The sequence below is a fragment of the Anopheles coluzzii genome, chromosome 2 (assembly GCF_943734685.1).
Source record: "Anopheles coluzzii chromosome 2, AcolN3, whole genome shotgun sequence".
Lineage (NCBI taxonomy): Eukaryota > Metazoa > Arthropoda > Insecta > Diptera > Culicidae > Anopheles > Anopheles coluzzii.
Window position 1 is genome coordinate 52,659,666 of NC_064670.1, and position 14,376 is coordinate 52,674,041.

The following is a 14,376-nucleotide window of genomic DNA, read 5'->3' on the forward strand; positions in this document are numbered from 1 at the left end:
TACCACCGGACGGATCAATGTGCAATATATCTCACATTTCGTGCGGGCTCCAAGTCTTCTGATTTCAGCAGTCGGAGAAGTCCATAATATTTCCCGATTCCCTGTACAAATCGTCTCCGGATTTCGCTGCTGATGTTGTTGTCCGAAGTAACGACCGTCCCGAGATAGCAGAACTCCTTTACTTCCTCGAGATTGTCGCCGTCAACTTATACACTGCTTCCCAGATGGTCTAAGTCTCCGGCAAGCAGGTATTTCGTCTTCGTGGAGTACTTCGACGCCTCACACACCTTCGATGTTGTCCTGCAGATGATATCATCCGCGAAGCCAAGAAATTGAAGATACCGGTAGAGGATCGTGCCACGGATGTCGTTGTCTAGCCCCGCGCCTCGAATGATACCTTCCAGGGCGATGTTGATGAGCAGACAGGAGAGTCCGTCAGCTTGCCTCAGACCCCTGTGAGATTCGAACGATTCCGATGTCAAGTTCGATACTCTTACCTTGCACTGCATCCCATTCATGGTGGGCTCTACCAGCCGGATCAACTTCCCAGAGAAGTGGTACCGCTGTATGATGCTCCATAGGATCTGCCGTAGAGTGAAAATTTGGTCGGTGGTGGATTTGCCTCCAACAAACCCAGATTGGTAGCTGCCAACGAAATTTGTAGCAAGTGGCGCAAGTCTGAAGAATGCAGGACAGGGACAGGATCTTCTAGGCGGGATTAATCCGAGCAATGCAGCCTGTCACCCTTTTTGTAGACTGGGTGAATAAGTCCATTACTGCCAGCACACTTACTTAAGCTGCTTGAAATCTCATCCAGAGATGGCAGAGGTACCTCGCCGTCTGTGCCGATGCTGTCGCTGTTGTTACTGCTGTGCTGCTGATGGGGCGGCTGTCTTGTAATACCACTTGAGCCAGCCTCTTCTGCCTCTGCTCCATTCAGATGTCCTTCGTAGTAGCACTTCCACCATTTGATCACCTCCTGCTCGTCCGTCAGGAGATTTCCTTCCGCAGCCAGGCACATTGCGGTGTTAGGGGCAAACCCACTCCGTGCCTCCTTCAATCTCCTGTAAAACAAGCGGGTGTCCCCCGACTGGGCTAGCTGCTCCAGCAGCTGTTCGTCTGATTCTTCAAAACAGCGCTAATTGGCTTGGAAGAGCAGGGTTTGCTGTTTCCTCAGTCGTCTCTAGAACTCCACGTTCTGACGGGTTTCATGCCGTAGCATACGGGCGCGCGCTGCATTCTTCTCGGATAGTGCTCGTCTGCACTCTTCGTCGAACTATTTCTTTTTCTCTCTACGTGGTAAGCGGCCGATCTTGTGTTCGGCTGCAGTGCTGATGGCTCGTTCCACCATACGCCAGTGGTCTGCGAGGGGCATCGCGGCGATGTTATTGCCGATCGGAAGCGCTTCCCCGAGCGCTGTTGCTTACACCTCCGCCACATCAGCACACTTCAACCGGTCCAGGTTGAGCCTTGGGGTGGGTTGACTCCGTTGGTTGTTCTGAGTTCTATCGTCCATAATATCCGAGAAGTCTCCAGGTGTAACTAAGGCGGTGTGCATGCTGGAAGAAGGTGCCGCGGTGCTTGGAAGATGCAAAGTTTACCAGCCTGAGGCCGTTGTCGTTTGTCAGCTTGTGGTCGCTGAAACCTCCGATAATTGGTTCATATGCCTCCTCCTGTCCGACCTGAGCATTAAGGTCTCCGATGACGATCTTCACCCCAAGCGCCACAGATTAAGCTTAAACGACTGGAAAATTTAATATCCATAGAAAAAAATGAAAGCTCCACAGCTTCATTGGTTTGATCAATAGATGGCGTATTAAAACTGATTATTATATTGCTATCCTTTTCTTGCAATGTGTTTCGGCAAGTTTCATCTTATCATGACCTATATAGCCTTCTAACTTTCCGAGCAAAAATCTATATGAATGGTCGTGTGGTCAGATACGTGGGTATCAACACCAACGACCATTACTCAAATCTCACTTGTTTCAATGCTGGTGGTTTCCATTGGAGTTTAGTATTTAAGCAATTGTATCGCCGTTCTAGTTCTAGCGATGCATAACTTCAATGCGAAACCATACAACAGTACAGAGGAAATGCGAAAGCTCTCCTCCAAGCGATGAAGCTCAACTGGTTGGGGTATCCCACCAACAGATAGCGCCACCAGCTTTTTTGCTATTTTTAGAATGCATGAGTCGTTTGCCGTCTGCTAAACGAAGTCTTTCTATATTCCATTTAGGTAGATAACTTGAGTCGTTTAGAAGCCGTTTAGTGGTCGTTTAGTGGATTTGTGGCACTTGGGACGTCATATTTTGGGCAGCGGTCGTACTCCCTCTCCAGCTGCATGTAGAAGGGCTCCTTCTCGGTTCTCCCAAGGTGTGGTCTGTGCACATTAATAATGATCAGGTTGAAGAATCTGCCACGAATCCTCAACCTACACATCCGTGCAATCCGATTGTGCAATTGCTACGGTACAGGCGCACCGCACCGTAACGCCTTTCCAGCATACCTCCTGAAGTGCTATTATTTCGAAGCCGTGGGCCCAGACCTCATCGAGCGCAATTAGGGTTGTTGCGGCCGAGGGGCTCCGCCGGGCGAAGGTTCCGGCTCCTACGGCTACAACGGGGAATTCTCCAAGCCTTTCAGCTAGTGCTCCTCGCTACCTCGGGAGTCTATGCCAACGAAAGGGGGATCGTTCCTTGATGAGATTCGGATTATTTCGAATGTTATGAAATGAAGCTCTTAACGCTTTGGCTTATCGTTCGAATCTGATTTGGCTCCAGCTTGAGCCGCCTTTATATACGAAAAAATTCACAATTTTTCTGCACGATACTAACCCAAAATTATATAGCGCGTGGCCACGGAGCTGAAAAAATGTTGAAAAACTTTTCAACTTTGTCAAAATTGCTTGTCAACTGCAAAAAAGAGCTTTTCTCGTGGCCGCACCAAAAACATACACAAGAGCGAAAAAAAGCTCCAACATCTGAATATCATCGATATTTTGTTTAAGAGGTACTAAATAGGTACATACATTAGTTAGAATCATGCATTTTAGCATTATTATCATAACAATGGGTCACACCTGCGCCAAATAGCTGTTTGTTTACGCTTTTTCACGAACGTCAAATTTTGTCAACTTTTGTCAACTTTTTTTCCTGGCTGCTCCAGGTTACAAAATTTTGACAAAAGCTCAAAAAAGTGACAAAAGCTCACATTTTGAAAAATTTGCCAACATTTTGTCACTCCCATGGCCTTTCGCTTATACGCCCTTCCTCCCACTCCCATTCCCGTTTGTCCCCAACTCCCATCGCGCTCCCGGTTTCCATTGTCACTCCCGGCGACATCTGTTCACACCGGCGATTCCAGAAACTCCTCATCGATCACGCTTTGTGTAGACGGTACCGGTGCTGCGCGTGCTGGTAGCGACGTTCATCGGGGGGTGCGGCTGGTGTTTCGTGGAAATGCACCGATCTTCTGTCTTTTCACTTTTATTTTTTATTCTGCATGCACTTCACACGCAACAAGGATCTTTATATCCGATGAGAGGATTTTTTAGATTTTGATTTTCTACGTTTAGTTATCAAATTTAGCAATTGTACATTCCTTGAGAACATTAACCTTAGTGCTGAGAATCAATTTTCTTAGATTAAACATATCTCGCACATGTTTTGGAGTTGCACAACATTTGGAACACATTGCACAGCAATTTGATACATGAAGGAGGTTTTTGAAAATGGCCTTTTTGTACTTTTTTTAACTTTTGTAAAATGTAAAAGCAATAATTTTTTGGGCCGGTCTGGTGGTCAGTCGTCAACTCGTACGACGTAACAACATGCCCGTCATGGGTTCAAGTCCCGAATAGACCGCGTCCCCATACCTAGGACTGACTATCCAGCTAAGGTAACAATAAGTCACTGAAAGCCAAGCTCACTTCACTAGTGGGTACAGGCAGGCCTTGACCGACAGCGATTGTTGTGCCAAAGAAGAAGAAGAAGAAGAAAGGCAATAATTTAGCTAAGATATGTGTCAATATACTTCACCTTTCTTTATTACTGAATGGTTATTCAGTATTTTCGTCACAATTCTTGTTTTAGTTCAAACGCTGTACAAACTCGTCCACAATTAATGCACCTAACCTAATAATTTATCTATGTTTATCCTTCATTATCAGGCTGGGTGAACAATTTAACCAAAAATTCTGGGAAACGCTAAAAAAAATCGCGGGAATATACCGAATATGGGAAACAACCGAAAAATGACAGGAACCAACCAGTAAATCGTGGGAAACCCAGTAACCGTGTGTTTACATTAGCTCTCTCGAACCTTTCGAATCTGAGCTACAGAATTCCCGCAAGTGGAAATCACATCCCAAGCGCCACAGATTAAACTTAAACGACTGGAAAATCGAATATCCATAGAAAAAAAAATGAAAGCCGCATAGCTTCACTGCTTTACTCAATAGATGGTGATGACACGTCTGTATGTTGACATAAGAGCAATAACAAGTGCGAGATAATTATAAAGGCAGGTGCGCTTATCGATTAGAACGATAAGCTGATCGACGGTGCCATAAAACACCAAACAGAGCTAGAGAGAGAGAGAGAGATAAAAGAAATGTTCGGAGCGGTCAGGGTTCGCGCGCCAAGTCAACGATCGAAGATCGGGAATCGGGACAGCGCGCGCTGATTCCTACCCAAATAAGGGCATGCAAGGAGAAGCAGAAAATCCACCAAAGGGACAAGTCGAAGATTTGTAAAAAAGTGTGAATATTTTAAATTAGTCGAAAAATATACTTTTTTAAATCCACGCTCAACAACCGACTTGGTAACGCTTCCACAAGCTTTTTTACAAATTAAAAGTTAAAGAGTTTGATTTAAATAGTGATCAACGCGTAAAATGCCGAAACCGAAGTTCGATTGCATTGGTTGTACCCGCGAGAATGCGGTAGCCGATATGGTGCGATGCGACAAGTGTTTTAAGTGGTGGCATTACGATTGCGCTGGTGTTTCGAGCGATGTGAAGAACGTGAGGTGGGTGTGTGCACGGTGTGAAAGCGGTGGAACGGATGAGGCAGCTGAGGCTAGAGGCCACGCGACCAGTGGCAGGCCGAACAGGGCTCCTCGCGTAACCCAGTCGCAAGAAGGCGAACCTTCTGCATCGTGTATAAAGAAGACCCTGCAGCCTTCTTCTTCGCAGCTGGCACCAGTGATGAAATATTTGACCCCAACGAATAAGTCCACAGGCGTGGACCGGGAGTTCGATGCGGTCAATCGAAGCATTAGTGGCGATTCTGAAATCGCGAAGAAACCCGCGCTTAACATAATGGCGCAGACAGAAGAAAAGGAAATGGCGCCCAGCAGGGTTGATGCTGGGAGCGAACGGTCAGCAGAAAAATCCCTAAACCAAAGGGACCGCGAATCAAACGGTTCGCGAAAAAGTAGAAGTTCTGTGGCAACAGCGCTTAAGCTGGAACGATTAGCTAGAGAACAAGAGATGGAAATGGATGCCATACGAGCTCTTTACGAAGAGAAATTTGCCAAACTAAGTTCAAGTTACGACGCTATGAGACAGCAAATACAATATGAAAGTGCAAGCAGAAAAGGTGGTTCAACTATAGCTTTGAGTGAAGTGACGAAAGGGGTGAACGAGCTTACGAACGGTCGCGCTAAAACTACTCTACCGAAACCTAGTACGATTAGTAGAGAGTGTTCGCCAACCCTGAAACAAGAACCGGCGACGTCAATTGCAGCCGACATGGAGCATGCGAGACGAATCTGGAATAGGAAACTGCCTAACTTTTCAGGTTCAGTGAAGCAATGGCCGATATTCTACAGCTATTATAATCGGTCGACCGAGGCATGTGGCTTTACCTCGGTCGAAAATATAATGCGGTTAGAGGAAGCGCTCACCGGCCCGGCAAGAGAAGTAGTTGAATCTAAGTTTACTTCACCAAACGCAGCCCCACAAATAATAAAAATGTTGAAGCAGCTGTATGGCAGACCCGGATTGCTGGTCAAAGAACTGATCGGGCAAGCTCGACGTGCCGAGGCACCGAGGCCGGAACGTTTAGACCAGCTGATTTCGTTTGGCATAACCGTCCAGAGGTTGTGCGACCATCTGATAGCCAGTGAAATGGAAGAGTATTTTTCCAACCCGGAGCTTTTAGAGGAGCTGGTAGAAAAGCTACCGGCCAACAGAAGATTAGAGTGGATACGCTTTAAGAGAAACTTTGAGAAAGCCACTCTAAGAGAATTTTGTGCGTTCATGGAGGAGCTCACTGAGGATTGCTGTGAGCTGACGGTTCCTGGAAATGTGGAAAATATTCGAGCACCAGTAAAAATACATCGAGGCCACACCTTTACGCACTACCCTTCTGCTGTTGAAATTACTCACGATACGCCAAGACAGCTGAAAGCCGAAACCAGCAGCCCTGTGGTGGCTGACCCAAACAGAGTAAAGTGTCATGTATGCAAGGATCCTGCGCATCACGTACGACAATGCGAAACATTCAAGAGCATGTCGGTAGCAGATCGCTTGAATGCAGTAACAAATCTGAAACTTTGTCGCAATTGCCTCAATAACCACGGTACAAGGGAGTGTAAGTCACGGTTCGTTTGCACAATTGACGGATGTGGCGCTCAACATCACATGCTGCTGCATCAAAACACCGGTGGCCTACGGAGACGCATGGTGCAGTTTCACTATCACACAACGAAATCACCACATACACTTTTCCGTGTGACTCCAGTGACTGTCCACAACGGGCAGACCAGCGTAGACACATACGCCCTGATGGACGAGGCATCTTCACTAACCATAGTGGAAGCTGCGCTAGCAGAACAACTGGGACTCAACGGCGTTCGAGAGCCGTTAGAAATGTGTTGGACTGGCAACATTAAACGACAAGAAGACTCATCGCAGTGCGTCCAACTGCAGATATCAGCACGGGGAGAAGAGCGGCGCTATACTATAGCGGCCGCTCACACCATTAAAAAGCTAAGTTTGCCAAAACAAAGTTTAAATTCTTCACTGATAATGAATTTGAATCACTTCCAGGATCTTCCAGCCATTCAATATCGCGACGCAGTGCCACAATTGCTGATTGGGCTAGATAACGTCTGGCTGATGAAGCCGCAGGAGATACGTTCGAGCAAGGAGAGTAAATTGATCGCTGTGCGTAGTCCGCTGGGTTGGTCGATCTACGGCACGCTAAGCACCAACAAAGCAGCCACGCTCATCTCGGATGATCACCGCGCAAGGGGTTCAAGCATACCGCTTGAGCGAAACGAGGAGCAGGAGGGGAGCTCGCTTTCTCAATATAGAGCATCTACCGTCGAAAGGGTTCCTAGTGCGAGTAACTGTGAAATAGGCGTTGAAACAGCACAGTGAAGATCGATGTAATGCGTTACAGAATATCGCGAATCATTTAGACTACGAAATAGGAACATGATTTAAACCTAAAAAGAAATCGAAGCGTAAATACACCACACGAGAAGATAGGTTGGAACTGTAGAACAGACTGTTACCGACTGCGACAGATAGGTGGTATAGATAGTCGTTCGTCTTGCCTTCTGTAGTAAAATGTAATGTACATCAGCTGATCCTGAAGTGAAGGGATTAACAGGGAACGTTGATAGTAGAGAGTTTGTAGCAGAATAGGTTGATGGACGTGTCGTGATTTATTGGTGAATCCAAACCGCATGGATTCACGTGCCGGGGAATGTTGACACGTCTGTATGTTGACATAAGAGCAATAACAAGTGCGAGATAATTATAAAGGCAGGTGCGCTTATCGATTAGAACGATAAGCTGATCGACGGTGCCATAAAACACCAAACAGAGCTAGAGAGAGAGAGAGAGATAAAAGAAATGTTCGGAGCGGTCAGGGTTCGCGCGCCAGGTCAACGATCGAAGATCGGGAATCGGGACAGCGCGCGCTGATTCCTACCCAAATAAGGGCATGCAAGGAGAAGCAGAAAATCCACCAAAGGGACAAGTCGAAGATTTGTAAAAAAGTGTGAATATTTTAAATTAGTCGAAAAATATACTTTTTTAAATCCACGCTCAACAACCGACTTGGTAACGCTTCCACAGATGGCGTATTGTAACTCATCATTATATTTCTGTCCTTTTCTTGCAATATTTTTCGACAAGCTTCATCTAATCATCACCTGTATAGCCTTCAAACTTTTCGAGCAAACATCTATATGAATGGTCGTGTGTGACCATGGGTATCAACACCATCGACCATTATTCAAATCTCACTTCTGATGGTTCACAAAGTAGTTCAGTATTTAAACAATCGTATCGCCGTTCTAGTTCTAGCGATGCATAACTTCAATGCGAAACCATACAACAGTACAAAGGAAATGAGAAGGCTCTTTCTCCAAGCGAGGAAGCTCCACTGGTTGGGTATCTCACAAACAGATGGCGGCACCAGCTTTTTTGCTATTTTTAGAATGCATAAGTCGTTTGCCGTCTGCTAAACGAAGTCTTTCTATATTCCGTTTAGGTTGAGAGCTTGAGTCGTTTAGAACCCGTTTAGTGGTCGTTTAGTAGTTTTGTGGCACTTAGAAAGTTACAAACAAAGTAGGCACTAGAGAAATGAGACTGCCTGACGGCTATAGAGTACGGCTTCGACTGGCTCACAAATTATTATTTTTCTCTCAAGTTATTGAATAATTTATAATGAAATTGGTGATATTTGATACAAGAAATGTCGTTTTATGTGTCGACATACGTTTTGTAGTGTTCTGGTCAGGTTTTAAAAGATTATTCATCAAAATGAAAGGTGAGTATTGTTCCAAGTTTCGGCAAGAGGGTTCCTGCATGGATCTGTCAAAACTCAACATATACCTTGTACCTATTTTTGACAGTATTTAAAGTGAATACTTACTTGTTTTTCGTGATTTTAAAATTCTAAACGGACTAGAATAAATTATACAAGCATAGAATCTTTCCTAAAAACCACACTTTTGTAAACCTTGCAGATGAGAAAATGTAAACCTTGAGCGTGATACGTGTAAATGCTACCTAACCACACCTCATGGCGCGTGTATATAGACCTGGTCGATGACAGCTGTCACCGGCGGACGAGACGAAATAAAGAAGAGCAACTCGAAGGAAGTAAAAAATCCAAGTGTGCTAAATTTATTGGATTTTATATCTCAGAAGTGGGATAGTGACCCGAAAATGTCTAAAACCGATAAGAAAGTGACCAAGGACCAGATGTTGTGTGCCCTTGAATCGGCCGACATTACCGTTCCAAGCATGGCAACGATATCACAGATTCGTACAATGTACCAGCAAGCTTCCCCTGATTTTGAACAACATGGCGTCCTGCTGAGCGATTCCAGTCAGCCCGCATTAAGCGAAAGCACAACCGACACAAAAGAAAATGGCGGAAACCTTAACCACGTCATGGGTACAAATACGCTGAATACGAACGATGAAGCTGCAGCAGAAATCGCACTCCTAAAACAGCGATGCGAAATATTGGAGCTGCGGAATAAACTAGCTGCTCTTGAAGCACATACCAACGTAAACACCGCTCACTCGTCAAAACTATTGCACCCCGAAGAAGTGAAGCAAATCATTCCCCTGTTTGATGAGTGTACCAATTGTATTCAGTGGATAAAAACTATTAAACAAAGTGCTGAAATTTATGGCTGGGATGATAAAATAACGATGTTGTATGCTAGCAGCCAGCTAACTGGTGCTGCCAAAGAATGGTACAATGGGTTTCGAAGTTGCATAACATCGTTCAAAGAATTTGCTGACGGAATGGAAAAAGCTTTCCCAAACAAACAAAATGAAGCTGCTATCCATATACAACTGTTGCAAGTAACAAAAAAAAAAGACGAGTCTTATACAGCTTACATTTTTCGCGTGAACGCCCTTGGTACTACGGGAAATGTGAGCAACGAGGCGATAACAACTTACATCATCCGAGGACTATCGCGCGATCCTATGTACAACAATCTTGTGGCGAAAGAGTACAAAGACATTTACGATCTCATCGACCATGTGAAGCGGTGTGAGATGCATTACCAAATGCGTGAGCTTCCAGCTCCCATGCCTCGCATGCTACCAGCTAATCGCTTTACATCGACACCATCTGTGAATACAAAAACACAGCCAGCCAACAAGCGTGAAGAAGTTCGTTGCTATAATTGTTCCAGTTTCGGCCATTATTCCAACCAATGCCGAAAACCTCGCCAGCCAGTCCAATCATGCTTCCTGTGTGGTGATCCTGACCATAAAAGACAGGAATGTCCGCGAGTAAGCCATCGAATGCCTGCTGCAGTATTTGCGCCGTGCGATCAAGAGATTTTTACAAACCAACAACCAAATGAAAGCAACACATTGAGAGGATATTCGCAACCACAATCACCGCTTTACTCGATTAATGATGGTTCGCGTCGTAATCAGTCGGTAGCTGTTGCAGTTGAGGACAACTATCGTGACGATAGTGGAATTCACCATGCTGAAGGAGGGGTTAGAATAGATCCAGTTCAGGAGGTAAGTGTCGCATTTGAGAATAACAATGAATTAGGCAAAGTGTATTTACGTGTGTGTTGTTTGTTTGATTCCGGCAGCCCTAAAAGTTTTATCAGCGAGCAGCTTGTGCCAAACCATAAATTTAATCCTCGGCTGTCCGGATTCCGTGGCCTAGGTAATCAGCAACTCACATCATTGGGCCATGTAGAAGGCACTATTGGTTTTCGGAATACAAACGTTACTCATTCTTTTATTATACTGCCCAAACATCAAACAGCTTGGTCAATGATTGTTGGAAGAGATTTATTGAAAAGAATGAATATTCATTTGAAATATATATGTTATCGTTACTCGCGTGAAAATTTGATGAGCTTATTGAATACAAATAAATGCACTATAGAAACACACGTAAAAGCGCGTCTTAATTCGTTGGGTATTCTTAAAATAAAGTCAAGGGAAGAGGCAGACATTTTTTTGCAATCCATTTGTATACCAAAAGAAAATCTACCTGATAGTGAATTTGATAGTGTTATGAATAATCATAATTATTCCAAAAGCGAAACCATTTCTAAAACTTTTTCGGAGTTGTGTGCCATTGACCTTAGAACAGAATCAAATACATTGGATATAGGAAACAATTTAAGTGAAGATGATATATGTCTCATAAATTCATGCATACAGAAAAATTACCTTGAGGTGCTAAATGAGCCCATTGAAAAATCGAAATATTCCATGAAAATTAGTGTCACAAACGAAACACCCATATTTTGTAAACCGAGGCGGTTGTCTTTTGCAGAACGCAATCAAGTTCGTGATGTAGTCAAAGATCTATTAGAAAAAAGGATTATTCGACCAAGCAATTCTCCATATGCATCTGCTATTGTGTTAGTGCGTAAAAAGAATGGTGAGGTGCGTATGTGCGTTGATTACCGTCCGTTAAATAAGATTACCATACGTGACAACTACCCCATACCCCTAATTGATACTTGTCTCGAGCATCTAAGTAGTAAACAGATTTTTACGCTTTTGGATCTGAAGAGCGGGTTTCATCAAATTAATATGCACGAAGAATCCATCAAATATACTGCATTCGTAACACCAGACGGGCATTACGAATACTTGAAAATGCCATTTGGCCTTAAAAACGCTCCTTCAAGCTTCCAGAGGTTTATTAATAACATTTTACGTGAATTTATTGAAGAGGAAAAGCTAGTTGTCTATCTCGATGACATCATTATAGCGTCAAAGAATTTCCAAGATCATTTGAAAATACTAGCTGCGGTTTTGACAACGCTTAGAAAAAACGGAATAGAGTTGAGACTAGATAAATGTAAATTTGCATGCAGCAGTTTGGATTACCTTGGCTATTTTGTAACTTCTAAAGGAATTCAACTAAGTGACCACCACCTTAAAGCTATACAAAATTATCCCGTTCCCAAAACCCCTAAAGAGGTTCAACGTTGTTTGGGTCTCTTCTCCTATTTCAGGCGATTTGTTCCGTCATTTTCGAGTGTTGCCAAACCTCTCAGCAATTTGCTTAAAGAAAACGTATCTTTTAAGTTTGATGACAATTGCTTGAAAGCGTTTAATGATTTAAAAACAAGATTAATGAATGCTCCTGTATTAGCTATTTATGACCCCCATCGGGAAACTGAATTGCACTGCGATGCCAGTACCGTTGGGTTTGGTTCGGTGCTACTTCAAAAGCAGAATGATGGCAAATTTCATCCAGTGGCATATTTTTCAAAAACTGCTTCTCCTAGTGAATCGAACCTCCACAGCTACGAGTTGGAAACTTTGTCAGTGATTTACGCTCTCAAACGTTTTCATTCGTACGTACATGGTATACCTCTGAAGATAGTGACCGATTGCAATTCGCTTGTGGAAACTTTAAAAAATCGAAATTGTTCCGCCAAAATTGCAAGGTGGTCTTTGTTCTTGGAGAACTACCAATATACCATGCAATATCGACCTGGAACGACAATGGGTCATGCCGATGCACTTAGTCGTATCCAAACAGTGGGAGTTGTTGATGATTTGGACATTGATACGCAGTTGCAAATTGCTCAGTGCCGTGATCCTGACATCTCTAAACTTAAATCTGATCTGGAAAATAAGCCAACCGTAGGATACCTTTTAAAAGATGGTGTTGTCTATCGTGAATCTCCTCAGAAGAAATTGCAAATGATGGTTCCAAAAGAATTAATTAAAAGCATTATTCGTAATGTTCACGAAAACATTGGCCATTTAGGAGTAGATAAATGCTGTTCTCAAATTACCAAACATTATTGGTTCCCTGGAATGAAAAATCATGTACAAAATTTTATTCAAAATTGTCTTAAATGCATTCTCTTCTCTGCTCCCTCCAGAAAAAATAAACGCAACTTGCACACTATACCAAAAAGTCCGGTACCTTTCGATACTCTTCACATCGACCATTTTGGTCCGTTACCATCTATAAGATCGAAAAAAAAGTATATTTTGGTGGTAATTGATTCTTTTACAAAGTTCACAAAATTGTACCCCACTAATTCAACCAATACTCGAGAAGTGTGTTTAGTTCTAAAGCAATACTTCAATTATTATAGTCGTCCCCGACGGATAGTGAGTGATCGTGCTACTTGTTTTTCTTCTCATGAGTTTAAAACGTTTCTAGAGGATAATAACATAATTCATATTCAAAACGCAGTTTGTTCTCCTCAAGCCAATGGCCAGGTTGAGAGGGTTAACAGGGTAATCAAACCTATGCTTAGTAAAATAACAGATCCCTTAGATCATGCAGATTGGTGTTCTAGATTGCCGGATGTCGAATATGCACTCAATAACACAGTACACTCATCAACAAACTACACACCTTCCATTTTACTATTCGGTGTTGAACAACGCGGAACCATAATTGATGAATTTACCGAATACTTAGATGACAAAAACGTACATGCTAGAGATCTTGAATCTTTTCGCGTCGAAGCTTCTGAGAACATAACGAGGTCTCAAGAAACAAACATGGTTCAGTTCAGCAAAAGACACAAACCTGCGGTAGAATTTTCAGAAGGAGATCTTGTTGTTATTCGAAACGTGGATAACACACCAAATGCTAACAAAAAATTTATTCCCAAGTTTAAAGGCCCTTATATAATTGACAAACGACTTCCAAATGACCGTTACGTGATAAAAGATATCGATGGTTTCCAACACACACAAATTCCTTATGATGGTATTTTAGAGTCTGATAAACTTAGGCATTGGATTGCGGTAGATGCTGACCTTTTTCCCGAATCGTATGATGCGACACAAATTGATTTAAATGTAATGTAAATTGAGGGCAATTTTAGATGTCAGAATAGGCCGAGTTGTAAACCTTGCAGATGAGAAAATGTAAACCTTGAGCGTGATACGTGTAAATGCTACCTAACCACACCTCATGGCGCGTGTATATAGACCTGGTCGATGACAGCTGTCACCGGCGGACGAGACGAAATAAAGAAGAGCAACTCGAAGGAAGTAAAAAATCCAAGTGTGCTAAATTTATTGGATTTTATACTTTCATTGTTTTAGTGCTCTGGTTCTCTTAATAATGAAACCTGCCGAACTATTGGCTGACAGCAAATCTGCCGAAACATGTTGAAATCTGCACATTTTGTTTGATATTTTGTAAAATATGCAAGGAAATGATGTGAAACTTCGTATATGAATAACACATGAGTATCTTCTTCTTCTTTGGCTCAACAACCGATGTCGGGTCAAGGCCTGCCTGTACCACTTATGGGCTTGGCTTTCAGTGACTAATTGATTCCCCCCATAGCAGAATAGTCAGTCCTACGTATGACGGCGCGGTCTATTTGGGGATTGAACCCATGGCATGTTGTTAAGTCGTAC

The 14,376-nt window shown here is 43.3% G+C and overlaps 1 protein-coding gene across 1 annotated transcript in view; it reads left to right on the top strand.

Moving 5' to 3' along the window:
- LOC120948846 (uncharacterized) overlaps positions 1 to 14,376 on the top strand; it is a 314,251-nt gene that overhangs the window by 165,730 nt on the left and 134,145 nt on the right. The window lies entirely within an intron of this gene.